We start from the raw sequence: 16,650 nt of genomic DNA on the forward strand, positions 1-16,650 counted from the left end.
CAGGTCACTGAAGAATTAGTTGCCTACCAACCTTTTTATTATATCTTTATGAACTGAAAAAAAAAGAACAAAAGGTGCCTTTCTTCCTCAAAACTATAAAGTGATGAGCCTTGTGATTATACTAACATCTCTAGGGAAAAGATTGTCAAGAGCCATCTAAAACAGGAACAGGGTCTGGTGTTCGGGGAAGCCCACTAGTGGGTTGGTCCTTGACCTGTCTGAATTTTAAGAGTAACTATCCACCTATTAGAGACTTTGAGCTTTGACCTCATAGACTCTAAATTGTGTTACACAATTCATTTGAAGAGGGTCGTTGCCCAATAATGCCGATCTATTTTTTTTCCACTAAGCAAATGGGTTATTTGATTTTCTCCTCCTCTCACTTAGCATCCATGGCCTCTCAGTTAGCATTCACAGTGGATTTTCTAGCAGTGCAATTTGAGCTTGAAGGTTAAACATTCATGCTTGTCTGCTGTTCAGATCAATGCTTCTCTGACATTGCTATTCCTTACCTTGACCTCCATCGATGATTTGATTTAAACCAGCTGTTTTTGCTAATTCAGTAATTAGCGATTAGGCAAAGCGCTAATCGTGTTGGGAGGTAGATAAACATAACTCAGATTTACATATATAATGAAATCTCAGGAGGAAAAGCTTGTTCCAAAGAATGATAATATCAAATATAAAATGCACATTTACCGAAAGACAAGATGAAAAGAAAACCTCACCACATAGGCTAATACCTAACATCCATGTAGGTGTATTTCCCCATTCTAGGTCAACCAAATGTGTGCCAGGCATTATGCCAAATACCTTAAATACATTAGTACCCTCTGCATATTGATACTAAAAAACCAAACAAACAATTATCATTGATTCAACTTTTCAATAGAGAAACTGAGATCTATGTTGCTAAGTATTTTGGTCAATATCACACAGCAGGTACATTCCTTGTGCCATAAGATCAGGCACCAGCACCTGAAATATATACTCATCAAATCAAAAATCTACCAAGATTCTTATCATATATGCCCCAAACATAAGGGCATCCAAGTTCATAGAAGAAACAGTCCAAGAGGTGTAATCACATCCCCCACACACACACATCTGATAGTAGATACTTCAGCACCCCATTGTCATCATACAAAAACTGAAAGGAGAAATCCTAGTGGTAAAAGACCTTATAAAACAAATGGACCTAGCAGATGTATACAAAACTTTTTATCCAAACAGAAAAGAATATACCATCTTCTCAACACCTCATGGAACTTTCCAAACCTGAGAACAAACCCTGTCACAAAGCAAGTCTCAACAGATAGAAGAAAATTGAAATAACTCTTTGCATTATACCAGACCACCATGGATTAAAGATGGATATCACCAACAACAAAAATAACATGAAGTCTACGAATTCATGGAAACTGAACAACTAGGTACTAAATGAAAAATAGGTCAAGGCAGAAATAAAAATGTTCTAGAATTCAGTGAAAATGCATCCTACCAAAACTTATGGGATACAATGAAAGTGGTGCTAAAAGGAAACTAGACAATAAGACATAACCAAATTGTGGGCTCAAGTCAACAAAATAGAAAAGAAGATAATAATGTGGTTGTTAGCTTGATGTTTTTTGTGGGACACCAAACAGTGGGAGTGGGTATATCGCTGACTCTTTTGCTTGCTCTTGGGACTCTTTTATCCTATTGACTTGTCTTGCCCAGTTTGAATGTGAGGGCTTTAGTTTGGTCTTGTTATATCTTGTCTTGTCATATTGTATTGTTTCTTGGAAGCTTTCTCTTTTCTGAACAAGAAATGGCAAGGAAGTAGATCTGGGGGAGTGGGGAGGTGTGGAGGAATGGAAGGAGGAGAAACTGTGGTTGGGATATATTATATGAAACCCATTGTGTTTACATTAGGCCTTTAGGAAAAACTTGGAATATATACCATATATATACACATGAAATATATAAAAATACTATATATATATATAAAGAAAAAAATCTAGTTTACCATTTTAAACTCAGAAAATAAAAAAATATATAAATACATTTATCTGTTCAATAGGCAGTTTTAGAACATAAATTACTCATTCTTTATCTCCTAATTAACTTGGACTTTAAAAAAGATACCCTACCTTCCTTTATCACTGTGAGTTAAACTTTTATTTTGTCAACTGTAATCCATGCAGTTATCTCTCAAGATTTACTCTGTGATCTCGTATATGTTTCTCAGCTACCATTTAAAACTATTAGTTTATCTTCCTCTCTGCTGGCTAGCTTTAATAATTCTGGAAACTGTTATGCAGGCTTCAGCTGAAAAATCATCAACAATGTTACCTAATTGTGAACCCAGTGAGCTATAATAATGACCAATATGGCAAAATACAATAATTATGTCAGTGTTGTGGAGGTAACTAACCCATGCTATAGGAGAAAACAATTGCCTAGTGCTGTAAATCTGGCCAAGAGCCCATTGTTGGGAGGCCTCGTCTCCAGGGGTTAACCTATATTGTCATTTTGTTAAATGGGCATGATTTCAAACTATTTTTTTAAATGTGTACCTCTATGCCCATAGATTAGTACATCTCTCAGTCCTCATCAGAGAAGTTTCTCTGTGCAGTGGACAGTAGTTAGCACAGAAACTCACAACTGGTTTTGTTGCAGAGAGTAAATGTCTGTGTAGTGCTCAGCAATAACTAGAACACCTATGTCACATACCCTCCATGTAAAACTCAGGGACCAGTGTGGAAGAGGGGACTCAGAAGATTGAGCTGGAGATTGGAGAGGATCAGAGAAAAACAGTGGAACATAGTCAGTGGATGCCAAAGCCTGTAAGTATGAAGACAGGACAAATTTGATTTGATAAATTTAGGGAACTCTAACTGCCTTGAGAGAAATGTACCATAGATTTTTCAGCTTAGAGTCCATGGCTCCTGGTGCATGGTGTGCCTTTCTGTTCCTGAGAAACCAAGGAACTCTCTCAAGCAGTGAAGCCTTCAGGCTGCCTGTGCTTACTTCTCTCTGTTTCTTACAAGTCAGTGGAGCATATAGAAGCTTCGCTGGACAATTAGTTCATAGACATTAATCTTCTATAACCTGTTTGCCTGCAAACATCATCATACCCTGGCAACTATGAGCATATTGATCCTGGAAACTTCCATTATATTCTGTTTTTGATAAAGTATGAGAAATCTCATTGCTTGAATGAACTTGTCACAGACTCAGTCTTGCTGTGATCCCCCAAAATAGGGATTTAGGTAATCCAAAGGGGATGGGCCCCAGGACATTATCTTCTAGAAATAGGAAGTCAAAGGAAACATGAAGTTAGTGAAGTTAGACCTTTAGCTCACAATTTAATTATAAAATCAACTCAAAATATATCACCATCCTAAATATGTTAGCTAAACTATGAAATTTCCGTAAGAAACTGTGAGGGAAATATAAACCTAATGAATGCAAATATTTCTTAGGTTGACAACAAGTAAGTTATTGTTCCAATGAATGTCATCATATGGTAGTGAGTTGTTTGGTTCCATGAGTTTGGAAGCCTTCTGTAGTTCATGTTGCTGATATGCAGCTTTAATTCAGTTTGGGCAGATAGGATTCAGGGTGGTATCTCAGTTTGGTTGTGTTTGCTGAAACTTGCCTTGTGTCCAAGAATGTGGTCAATAGAGAAAGTTTTCTGAGTTGCTAAGAAGAAAGTCTAATTTTTTGTGTTTCAGTGAAATGTTCTGTAAATATCTGTTAGCTACATTTGATTTATGTTTGTGAGGCTCAACATTTTTCTGTTTAGTTTTTGTCTGGATGACTTGTCTAATGGTGAAAATGGGATATTGAAATTTCCCACTATCACTCTGTGAGAGTCAATGTGTGATTTAAACTATAGTAGTATTTCTTTTATGAACCTGTTTGCACTTGTGTTCAGATGTTATCTGAATTATAGAAGTTCACTTTAAACATACCGTAAAATAAAGAAACATTTAACACATGGGTTAAAAATATTTTCAAGTCATATTTCTGATATAGGGCTTGTATTGAGGAGAATACATATACCTTAAAAATTATTGATAAGGAAATTGTTCCTCCTCCCAAATATTGCAACATATTTGTATAAGCACTTATCCAAAGATATAAAGATAAATATTGATCACAGGAAGAAATGCTCAGTCTCATACTTATTAAATATAAAGTGGTGCCTTCACAATTAACCTGATAGGTATTTCTGAGGTTATGGAGAAATTGGATTCCTCCACCCATTGTTGGTATGGAGGCTGGTATTCTACTAGCCACAAAGTTTCTACAATAGATCTCAATATATTGCATAGCTTTATATACAATTAGAAAACAAACTTGGCAGTTTCTCACAAAGTTCACTATAGATTTGTTTTCCAAATAACCTAACCACTACTGTACATATGTATTTCTGAATATATGCTCATACAAAGGAGAATGTATTTCTAGGCAAGAGACATTAACTCTAATGTCCTTAGTTGAATTATCCACAAAACTCAATAAGAAAATAATTAAATATTCATCCACTTAATAACCAAAATGTGATAGTGGGATACTATGAAGAACCAAGAGAAAGGATTTCCTATACACACTACTACACAGATGGAGCCTGAGAACTTCAGGTTAAGTGGAAAAAGACATATGCAAATATTTTTTGGTAGTGATGGTTAATGCTCATTATTACCTTAATAGCCTTGAGAAAATCCCAGGAATTCACCTCTTGGCTTGTAAGCATATTTCCAAAGAAGACTATAGGAAGGACTTGCTCTAATGAACACCATAAACCATTTATGAATGCAAAGTTTGCATAAATTCATGGGAGTTGATGGAGCTGTGGGTGCTGGGGGCTTGGCTGGAGAGCGTCGGTCTCTAGGAGATGTCAGGGGCTATCTCTAATGTCAGCCTCTTCTTTTGACTCTTCCTCTCTACCTTGTTTGGCATTTCTATTCTGTGTCACAGAGTTATGGGCAGCTCTAACTGGCCACAGGAGGTGCTTCACTAGTGGAATAACATCCTGTTAGCACCAACTGGATCCCGAGGAGCCAGCTGCTTCTGCCATGCTGCATTCCCTATTAACTGAACTCTTTATCTTCTTTTCTCTTAGTTCTCTCCCTCAATTTGGCAAAGCATCTCCTTTTGTGGTTCTCCAAGGAAAAGGTTACACGAAACATAAAAAATTCAAAGAATTCAGTCTGACAATGTCTTAATTAGTTTCATAATTAATACTTTGGGTGGAAATAAACTTTCAGGTCAGATATAATTAATTGTGGAAGAATTAATACATTGTTTCCCAGATTCTGAGGCTGTGATTAAGGTGTGTAGTTACTAATGATCCATTGTTTTTAAAATCTTGTTATGAATCAATCTGTATCTACTTGCCTGTCTGTGGATATTTCTGCCCCTATAGTTACAAAATACCCACAAAGTAAAAGAGCTTGTTCCGCGGAAGGCTGTTTTCACTCAGTACATAGAATGATTAATGAGCCTATTCACTATTGGAACATATTTTTGTTATTTCTGATGAAATTTCTTCCATCATTTTATAGACACTACTTAGCCCCCACTTCTAAACTCTCTCATAACCTGTGTTTAGGGCTGGCTGATAGAGTATTGGACCTCCTAGCCTGGTGATTTAGTTTTTGTGTCCTTTCTCTAACATTCACCGCTCACTATCCAATGACCTTTAGGGTATAGAATTCTAATTTCTCAAAGAAAACCAGCCTACACATCACAATCCCAGAGAACCTGGACAACAAAGAGGACCCTAAGAGAGACATACATGTACCTAATCTATATTTCATGAGTAAATTGGGAGGACAGGTACCATGGGAGAGGGTAGAAGTGGAGGGGAGAGAAAGGAAAGGGAGTAAAAAAATATAAATATCAATAAAAATGATAAAAAAGAATCAAAAAATGTAACAGTCCTATTCTCAAAAAAAATACAATAAGACAAAGCAAAAGTCCTCACACCAAGGCTGTACAAGGCAACCCAACAGGAGAAAAGGAATCTAAAGAATAGGTAAAAGAGTCAGAGATACACCCAGTCCCATAGGAGTCCCACAAAACACCAATCTAACAGTCCCAACGTATATGCAGATGACCCGGTGTGGTCCCTTTAGACCCTGGGCTTGCAGTTTCAAATTCTATGAGCCCTGGAGACTCTATGTCCCCCTGGAGAGCCCCTCTTTGCCTGACCTCTATGAGTCTATGGATTATAGCTTGATTATCATTTATATTATCTTTAAAATAAAACTAACGTACCCTGCTTAATTGCTTCAGTGGGCTGTTTCTTTATGAAGTCCTTCATCACTCTGATTCCTTGAATCTTTGTGCTCTTTCTTCCATGTGTTTCCATGAGCTCCAAGTGGAGGGACCTGATGGAGACCTCCACTTTAGAGTCTCTCTGTATAATGTCTGGCTGAGGGTCCCTGCATTTTCCCCATCTGCTGCAAGAGGAAGCCTCTCTGATGATAATGAAAAGGCACCGATTATTAGTAAAGCAGAATACCATTAGGACCACTTTCATTGAATTTTTTTCCTGTCATGTTTGCTTTTACCCTAGGTTCCTTGGCTTTCCAGTCTCCTGTGCTGGCTGTCCAAGCATTGTTAGGCATGGGCTTCCTCGTGTCGTGTGAACTTCAAGTTAAATCAGACATTGATTGCCCTCTGCCACAAGTTTTGTGCTATCATTGCCCCAGCACATCTTGCTGGCAGGATAGATTGTAGGCCAAAGGTGTGTGGCTGGGTTGATGTCCAGATCTGTCTTTTGGTAGACTGCAGAATACATTTCCACACATTGGGGTGAAGGCACCAGCTTGACCTCTCTACGTTAAGTGAGATTGGGCTGTGCAGATTTTGTACTTGGTGATTGGACCCTTGCTGTCAGTTTTCAGAGAACTGTCTTCTTTCCCAGCATCAGCTTGGGTTGTTTGAGGATCTTGACAAGACCCTGTTGGCTAAAATTTCAACTGAATACCTAGCAACAAGCAATGACCAGTTGACAAACCATATCTAATGTTACCAGAAGTCCTCACTGGCATCACTCTCATAGATTCCAGGAAGTTTCCATGGCACTGGGTTTTCACATTGCCCCCCCCCCAAAGCTCCCCAGTTTCAGTCATCTATCCCTTGACTCTTTCCCTCCATTCTATCTCTCCCCCATGGTACCCCCTCTTTTCTCCAACTGCCCTCAGATCAGGGGCAAAATATATTCTATTTCTCCTTTCCTGGGAGATCCATGTGTCCCCCTGGAGAGCTCCTCTTTACCTGAGCTCTCTGGGTCTATGGATTGTAACTTGATTATCATTTACAATATCTTTTTGTAAAGAGGCCATAAATTTTAGGACATGGTGCTAAACTAATTATATTTCATTGATCATATATCTTTTATGCCAATACACCATGTTTTGATTGCTATTATTTTGTTGTCAATTTACAAAAAAATAAAAAGTATAGGTTTTACAGTTTTGTTTATTTTTCTTTTTTTATTTTTTATTTATTTATTTATTAAGGATTTCTGCCTCCTCCCCGCAACCGCCTCCCATTTCCCTCCCCCTCCCCCGATCAAGTCACCCTCCCTCATCTGCTCGAAGAGCAATCAGGGTTCCCTGACCTGTGGGAAGCCCAAGGACCGCCCACCTCTATCCAGGTCTCCTAAGGTGAGCATCCAAACTGCCTAGGCTCCCCCAAAGCCAGTATGTGCAGTAGGATCAAAAACCCACTGCGATTGTTCTTGAGTTCTCAGTATTCCTCATTGTCCTCTATGTTCAGCTAGTCCGGATTTATCCCAGGCTTTTCCATACCCAGGCCAGCTGGCCTTGGTGAGTTCGAGAATTTCCACATCCCCAGATATATTATGCTCTACTTGATATGAGAAAAATATAGAACTTTTTATACTTTAACATTTTAAAAATTTCACGTACATTTTATTTTTAAAGTATCATAATTGAATCTTTTTTAAAACATACTTTCATCCTTTACTGTAATATATGAATATTGAATTTGGAAATCTGAACACATCTATTAGCTGTACATGTGTTGAGAATTGGCATTATATTCAGAGTCATGTGACCTGTAAATGCCAGTTGTTCTTTATTTACAGCCTGGATTTTGTTTTTCAGTTCATTTCAGCTACTGTAAAGCAACTCAGAACAGGATAGAGATTGAAAGAGTGAGGGGTACCCTGGCTTGTTCCCCAGCATAGATGCAAATGCAAGGTAGCTTTCATCATGTTTGCTCAAAGGTGCCACATTTAAAAGAATGGAGTGAACCCGTTAGCTGTTTGCAGATTGTTTTTATCCTTGGTTTTTGTCAGTTAGTAACTTGCTCCAGAAATTTTTACTATTAGTGTTGATTCTATCAATTGGCAGCCTGCTGAGGGAATTGTGGAACTTTGCCCTTTGGTTTATTAATATTGTAAACTGTGTTAATAACATTTAAATGAGACTCACTTTCCTTTTCATGGTAAGTCTCAGATGCTCACAAGGTAAGTCCCATTTGTCTTCATAATAACTATATTTATATGTGGTTAGATTAGATTTGCTAATATTTAGGGAGGTTTTGTATCTGTATTCATAAAGGATATCCTTTTCATCTCCAATTATAGATTTTCCAAGGAAATTAGCCATGATTATTGTCATTTCTTCAGTATTTGATAGAACTGTCCAATGAAGTCATCTTGGCATGTAATTTCAATTGGGTTAGATTTATAATTCCTGGTTCAAATTATGCACATGTTATCCTCAGATCTTGTGTTCAATTGGAGTCATTAAAAATTTTATGCTTTCTTGGGTATTTCTCAACTCCAAGCAAGTTGCCTGATTTGTTGACAAAAAAGTTAATTTTGCATTTTGTTTGATTATAACTTGTGCCTTTATTTCATTGCCAGCCTAGATAAAAACTTTTTGTTTGTTTACTTTTGTTTTTGTTTTTCAAGATGTGGTATGTCTGTATAGCCCTGGCTACTCTGGGATTCACTCTGTAGAATAGGCTGACCACAAACACAAATGTCAGCTGCCTCCAAAGTGCTGGGGTTAAAAGTGTAAGCACCACATCCAGCTTGATAAGACATTTTTGATACTTCTGCTCCTTCCTGGACACCTTATTTTATATTAAATAGATTTCAATGTACTATTTTATGTATTTTATTTTTTTATTTTTTATTAGTGTAGGATTTGTATATCTCAACATCTGTATCACAAATCCAGCTATTTTTTTATTTTACCTTCTTAGTTGGCATATAAAATAAAAGATTTTTATATAACATTTACAAGATTCTTGGCAATGGAAAAAAATCAGTAATCCCGTGAGCTTTAAATGACATAATATGACCTATCCTGCCTAAAACTGGGTGAATTAATACAGAGTTGTAAGCAGATTGTCACAACTGCCTATAATTCTAGAACCAGAGAATTTCATGTCCTTTTCTGACTGACGCCTATAGGCTTCTGCACACACTTGGTATATATACAATCCCATTGATAAATAAAATCTTTTAAGATAAAAATATGTTTTAAAATTAAATTTAAAATATTTAAAATTTAAATATTAGTTTCAAAACCTAATTTGAATAATTTTTTGTCTTCAATTTATTGGTTTTACTTCTTTTTTTAATATGAACTATATTTTATTAGACTCTTGGGTTACTTGGTTTTTATATTGTGGGAGAATAATCTAAAAACAACAGACTTTTCACAAACTCTGACTGACCATACAAGAATCATACAAATAATCTTTCAGGGAGCCTCCAGCCTTCAATCCACACCTGTCCTGAGGATTTAGGTTTGTGAGTCAGAGTCATTATTGCCTTCTCCTCGTGTATCAGTAACTCTAGTCACAATGGACATGACTGGTCCCTGGGATTGCCATTACAATGGCATGGTGAAGTAGTTCTCTGTCTACTTAGAGAAGAGACAGGAAATTGTACCATGAGAGAAGTCTCTGCTGTGCTTTCTTATACTCAAACTTCTGACTCTAATGATGATCTTTAATTTTCAGATATGTGTGATCGATCCAGATGTGCAATCCAGATGGTCATTTCAGATGTTCAATCCAGATGTGCGATCCAGATGTGCGATCCAGATGGTCATTACGGATGTGTGATCCAGATGTTCAATCCAGATGTGCAATCCAGATGTTCGATTCAGATGTGCAATCCAGATGTTCGATTCAGATGTTCTTTCCAGATGTGTGATCCAGATGTTCAATCCAGGTGTGCAATCCAGATGTACGATCCAGATGTTCATTCCAGATGTGTGATCCAGATGTGTGATCCAGATGTTCAATCCAGATGTTCAATCCAGATGTGCGATCCAGATGTTCGATCCAGATGTTCAATCCAGATGTTTGATCAGGATGTTCATTCCAGATGTGCGATCCAGATGGTCATTCCAGATGTGCGATCCAGATGTTCATTACAGATGTGCGTTCCAGATGTTCATTCCAGATGCATGATCCAGATGTTCATTCCAGATGTGCGATCCAGATGTGTGATCCAGATGTTCAATCCAGATGTGCGGTCCAGATGTGCGATCCAGATGTTCATTCCAGATGTGCGATCCAGATGTACGATCCAGATGTTCATTCCAGATGTGTGATCCAGATGTGTGATCCAGATGTTCATACCAGATGTGCGATCCAGATGTACGATCCAGATGTTCATTCCAGATGCGTGATCCAGATGTGTGATCCAGATGTGTGATCCAGATGTTCAATCCAGATGTGCGATCCACATGTTCATTCCAGATGTTTGATCCAGATGTTCATTCCAGATGTGCGATCCAGATGTTCATTCCAGATGTTTGATCCAGATGTTCATTCCAGATGTTTGATCCAGATGTTCATTCCAGATGTGCGATCCAGATGTGTGATCCAGATGTTCAATCCAGATGTGCGGTCCAGATGTGCGATCCAGATGTTCATTCCAGATGCGTGATCCAGATGTTCTTTCCAGATGTCCGATCCAGATGTGCAAGCCAGATGTTAATTCCAGATGTGCGATCCAGATGTGCGATCCAGATGGTCATTACGGATGTGTGATCCAGATGTGCGATCCAGATGGTCATTCCAGATATGTAATCCAGATGTGCGATCCAGATGTTCATTCCAGGTGTGCGATCCAGATGTTTGATCCAGATGTTTGTTCCAGATGTTCGTTCCAGATGTATGGCATATATGCAAATTTTCTTTTTTTCTTTTTTTTAAATTTTTATTGAGAAAAAGAAAAGTTTCTGCCTCCTCCCAGCCTCCCATTTCCCTCCCCCTCCTCCCACCCTTCTCCCCCTCCCCCCTCTCTTCTCCCCCTCCCTCTCCAGTCCAAAGAGCAGTCAGGGTTCCCTGCCCTGTGGAAAGTCCAAGGTCCTCCCCCCTCCATCCATATCTAGGAAGGTGAACATCCAAACTGGCTAGGCTCCCACCAAGCCAGCACATTAAGTAGGATCAAAATCCCGTGCCATTGTCCTTGGCTTCTCATCAGCCCTCATTGTTCGCCATGTTCAGAGAGTCCAGTTTTATCCCATGCTTTTTCGGTAACAGCCCAGCTTGCCTTGGTGAGCTCCCAGTAGATCAGCTCCACTGTCTCAGTGGGTGGGTGCACCCCTCGTGGTCCCGACTTCTTTGCTCATGTTCTCCCTCCTTCTACTCCTCATTGGGACCTTGGGAGCTCAGTCCAGTGCTCCAGTGTGGGTCTCTGTCTCTATCTCCATCCATCGCCAGATGAAGGTTCTATGATGATATGCAAGATATTCATCAGTATTGCTATAGGCTAGGGTCATTTCAGGTTCCCTATCCTCAGCTGCCCAAGGAAATAACTGGGGACCTCAGCTTGGGCACCTGGGAGCCCCTCTAGGGTCAAGTCTCTTGCCCACCCTAAAGTGGCTCCCTTAACTAAGAATTGTGCTTCCGTGCTCCCCTATCCAACCTTCCTTTATCCCAATCCTCCTTTTTCCCCAAGTTCCCCCCATCCTCCCCTTCTCCCTTTTCTCTCCCCATCTCCCCTTACCCCCATCCCACCCCACCCCCAAGATCCCAATTTTCTCCCCAGCAATTGTGTCTACTTCCCATAGCCAAGAGGATAACTATGTGTATTTCCTTAGGCTCACCTTCTTACTTAGCTTCTTTAGGTTCATCAATTGTAGACTCCGTGACCCTTATTTATGGCTAGAAACCAATTATGAGTGAGTACATCCCATGTTCATCTCTTTGGGTCTGGGTTACCTCACTAAGTATAGTGTTTTCTATTTCCACCCATTTGCATGCAAAATTCGAGAAGTCATTGTTTTTTACCGCAGCATATAATCTAATGTGTAGATATTCCACACTTTCTTCATCCATTCTTCCATGAAGGGCATCTAGGGTGTTTCCAGGTTCTGGCTATTACAAATAATACCGCTATGAACATAGTTGAACAAATGCTTTTGTCATATGATAGGGCATCTCTTGGGTATATGCCCAAGAGTGGTGTTGCTGGGTCCAGGGGTAGGTTGATCCCGAATTTCCTGAGAAACCGAAACACTGATTTCCAAAGTGGTTGCACAAGATTGCATTCCCACCAGCAATGGATGAGGGTACCCCTTCCTCCACAGCCTCTCCAGCAAAGGCTATCCTTGGTGTTTTTGACTTTAGCCATTCTGACAGGTGTAAGATGATATCTCAAAGTTGTTTTGATTTGCATTTCTCTGATGCTAAGGAGGTTGAGCATGACCTTAAGTGTCTTTTGGCCATTTAAACTTCTTCTGTTGAGAATTCTCTGTTCAGTTCAGTGCCCCATTTTTTTAATTGGGTTAATTAGCATTTGAAAGTCTAGTTTCTTGAGTTCTCTATATATTTTGGAGATCAGACCTTTGTCTGTTGCGGGGGTGGTGAAGATCCTCTCCCAGTCAATAGGTTGCCTTTGTGTCTTAGTGACAGTGTCCTTTGCTTTACAGAAGCTTCTCAGTTTTAGTAGGTCCCATTTATTCAATGTTGCCCTTAATGTCTGTGCTGCTGGGGTTATACCTAAGAAGCGATCACCTGTGCCCATCTGTTGTAGGGTATTTCCCAATTTCTCTTCTATCAGGTTCAGTGTTTCTGAGCTGATATTGAGTTCTTTAATCCATTTGGACTTGAGTTTTGTGCACGGTGATAGATATGGGTCTATTTTCATTCTTCTACAGGTTGACATCCAGTTGTGCCAGCACCATTTGTTGAAGATGCTTTTAGCTCCTTTATCAAAAATGAGGTGATCATAGGTTTGTGGGTTAAAATTCGGGTCTTCTATACGATTCCATTGGTCGACATCTCTGTTTTTATGCCAGTACCACACTGTTTTCATCACTGTAGCTCTGTAATAGAGTTTGAAGTCAGGGATGGTAATGCCTCCAGACAATCCTTTATTGTATAGGATTGTTTTGGCTATCCTGGGTTTTTTGTTTTTCCATATAAAGTTGATTATTTTCCTCTCAACGTCTGTGAAGAATTTTGATGGGACTTTGATGGGGATTGCATTGAATCTATAAATCGCCTTTGGTAGAATTGCCATTTTTACTATGTTGATCCTCCCAATCCAAGAGCAAGGGAGGCCCTTCCATTTTCTGGTATACTCCTCAATTTCTTTCTTCAATGCCTTAAAGTTCTTGTCAAATAGATCTTTCACTTCCTTGGTTAGAGTTACCCCAAGACATTTTATGCTGTTTGTGGCTATCGTGAAAGGTGGAGCTTCTCTGATTTCCCTCTCTGCTTCCATATCCTTTGTGTATAAGAGGACGACTGATTTTTTTGGGGTTGATCTTGTATCTGGCCACATTACTAAAGGTGTTTATCAGCTGTAAAAGTTCTTTGGTGGAGTTTTGGGGGTCGCTTATGTACACTATCATATTATCTGCAAATAACGAAAGTTTCACTTCTTTCTTTCCAATTCGAATCCCCTTGATTCCCTTATGTTGTCTTATTGCTATTGCTAGAACTTGAAGCACTATATTGAAGAGGTATGGAGAGAGTGGACAGCCTTGTCGTGTTCCTGAGTTTAGTGGGATGGCTCTGAGTTTTTCTCCATTTAATTTGATGTTAGCTGTCAGCTTGCTGTATATAGCTTTTATTATATTTAGGTATGACCCTTGTATCCATAATCTCTCCAATACTTTTATCATAAAAGGATGTTGAATTTTGTCAAAGGCTTTTTCAGCATCTAATGAAATGATCATATGGTTTTTTTCTTTCAGTTTATTTATATGATGGATTACATTGATAGATTTTCGTATATTGAACTAGCCCTGCATCTCTGGGATGAAGCCTACTTGATCATAATGGATAATTTTTCTAATGTGTTCTTGGATTCGGTTTTCAGTATTTTGTTGAGGATTTTTGCGTCGATGTTCATGAGTGAGATTGGCCTATAATTCTCTTTCTTGGTTGAGTCTTTGTGCAGTTTTGGTATCAGAGTAACTGTACCTTCATAAAAGGAATTTGGCAATGACTCTTCTGTTTCTATATTGTGGAATACATTAAGGAGAATAGGTATCAGCTCTTCTTGGAAGTTCTGGTAGAATTCCGCATTGAAACCATCTGGTCCTGGGCTTTTTTTGGTAGGGAGGTTTTTGATAACCGCTTCTAATTCTTCGCTACTAACAGTTCTATTTAGATTGTTCAGCTGGTCCTGGTTTAACTTTGGTATATGATACTTATCTAAAAAAGTGTCCATTTCCTATACATTTTCCAGTTTTGTGTTATACAGGCTTTTGTAGTAAGATCTAATGATTCTCTGAATTTCTTCTGTGTCTGTGGTTATGTCCCCTTTTCATTTCTGATCTTATTAATTTGCAAATTCGCTCTCTGCCGTTTGATTAGTTTGGATAGGGGTTTGTCAATCTTGTTGATTTTCTCCAGGAACCAGCTTTTTGTTTCATTGATTCTTTGTATTGTTTTCTGTTTTTCTGTTTTGTTGATTTCAGCCCTCAATTTGATTATTTCCAGTCTTCTACTCCTCCTAGGTGAGTCTGCTTCTTTTTTTTTCTAGAGCTTTCAGGTGGGCTGTTAAGTCTCCAATGTGAGCTTTCTCTGTTTTCTTTAAGTGGGCACTTAGTGCTATGAACTTTCCTCTTAGGACTGCTTTCATAGCGTCCCATAAGTTCGAGTATGTTTTTTCTTTATTTTCATTGAATTCAAGGAAGACTTTAATTTCTTTATTGATTTCTTCCTTGACCCAGATGTGGTTCAGTAGTTGACTGTTCAGTTTCCTTGAATTTGTAGGCTTTCTGGGGGTAGCATTGTTGTTGAATTCTAACTTTAATCCATGGTGATCTGATAAGACACAGGTGGTTACTAATATTTTTTGTAACTGTGGATGTTTGCTTTGTTACTGAGTATGTGGTTGATTTTCGAGAAGGTTCCATGAGCTGCAGAAAAGAAGGTATATTCTTTCCTATTTGGATGGAATGTTCTATAGATGTCTGTTAAGTCCATTTGTTTCAATACCTCCATTAATTCTCTTATTTCTCTGTTAGGTTTCTGTCTGATTGACCTGTCCATTGGTGAAAGAGGAGTGTTGAAGTCTTCTACTATTAGTGTGTGCGGTTTGATGGCTGCCTTGAGTTTTAGCAATGTTTCTCTTATGTACGTGGGTGCTTTTATATTAGGGGCATAGATATTCAGGATTGAGACTTTATCCTGATGAACTGTTCCTGTTATGAGTATAAAATGCCCCTCTCCATCTCTTCTGATTGATTTAAGTTTGAAGTCAACTTTGTTAGAGATTAGTATGGCCACACCTGCTTGTTTCTTGGGTCCATTTCCTTGATAAGCCTTTTCCCAGCCCTTTACTCTGAGTAGGTGCCTGTCTTTGTGGTTGAGGCGTGTTTCTTGGAAACAGCAGAATGTTGGATCCTGTTTTCCTATCCAATCTCTTAGCCTGTGCCTTTTTATAGGTGAGTTGAGTCCATTGACATTAAGTGATATTAATGACCAGTGGTTGTTAACTCCGGTCACTTTTTTAGTCATAGAGTTTGTGTGTTTCCCTTCTTTGAGTAGTGTTGGTGAAGGGTCTCTAGATGTCTGAGTTATTGTGGTCATTGTTGGACTCCTTGGTTAGTGATTTTCCTTCTATTACTTTCTGTAAGGCTGGATTTGTGGCTACGTATTGTTTAAATTTGTTTTTATCCTGGAAAATTTTATTTTCTCCATTTATAGTGAACGAAAGCTTGGCTGGGTATAGTAGTCTGGGCTTGCATCCATGGTCTCTCAGTTTCTGCAGCACATCTATCCAGGACCTTCTTGCTTTCATGGTTTCCATGGAGAAGTGAGGTGTAAGTCTGATAGGTTTACCTTTATAAGTAACTTGGCCTTTTTCCTTTGCAGCTCTTAATATTCTTTCTTTATTCTGTATGCTTTGTGTTTTGATTATTATATGGCGAGGGGATGTTTTTTTTTTTTTTGATTCAGCCTATTTGGTGTTCTGTATGCTTCTTTAACCTTCATATGTATATCTTTCTTTAGGTTGGGAAAGTTTTCTTCTATAATTTTATTAAATATATTTTCTGGACCTTTGAGCTGCACTCCTTCTCCTTCTTCTACTCCTATTATTCTTAGGTTTGGTCTTTTTATTGTGTCCCAGATTTTCTGAATGTTTTGTGATGAGAGATTGTTGGACTTGCTGTTTTCTTTGATCAGTGT

General features: G+C 38.6%; 2 protein-coding genes across 6 annotated transcripts in view; both read left to right on the top strand.

Annotated features, from left to right (window-relative positions):
- Positions 1–16,650, top strand: part of LOC142860488 (NACHT, LRR and PYD domains-containing protein 1a-like) — a 132,683-nt gene that overhangs the window by 21,167 nt on the left and 94,866 nt on the right. The window lies entirely within an intron of this gene.
- LOC142860487 (NACHT, LRR and PYD domains-containing protein 1b allele 3-like) overlaps positions 1–16,650 on the top strand; it is a 45,400-nt gene that overhangs the window by 15,295 nt on the left and 13,455 nt on the right. For 3 of the 4 annotated variants that reach the window (XM_075991813.1, XM_075991817.1, XM_075991816.1), the window contains exon 2: positions 10,006–11,116. The gene's annotated coding sequence lies outside the window, so the exon portion shown is untranslated. Of the gene's footprint in view, positions 1–2,129; positions 2,829–10,005; positions 11,117–16,650 lie in introns of those variants that run through there. The other variant, XM_075991815.1, reaches the window with a different exon arrangement.

This window comes from Microtus pennsylvanicus, chromosome 11, assembly GCF_037038515.1.
Source record: "Microtus pennsylvanicus isolate mMicPen1 chromosome 11, mMicPen1.hap1, whole genome shotgun sequence".
Taxonomy (NCBI): domain Eukaryota; kingdom Metazoa; phylum Chordata; class Mammalia; order Rodentia; family Cricetidae; genus Microtus; species Microtus pennsylvanicus.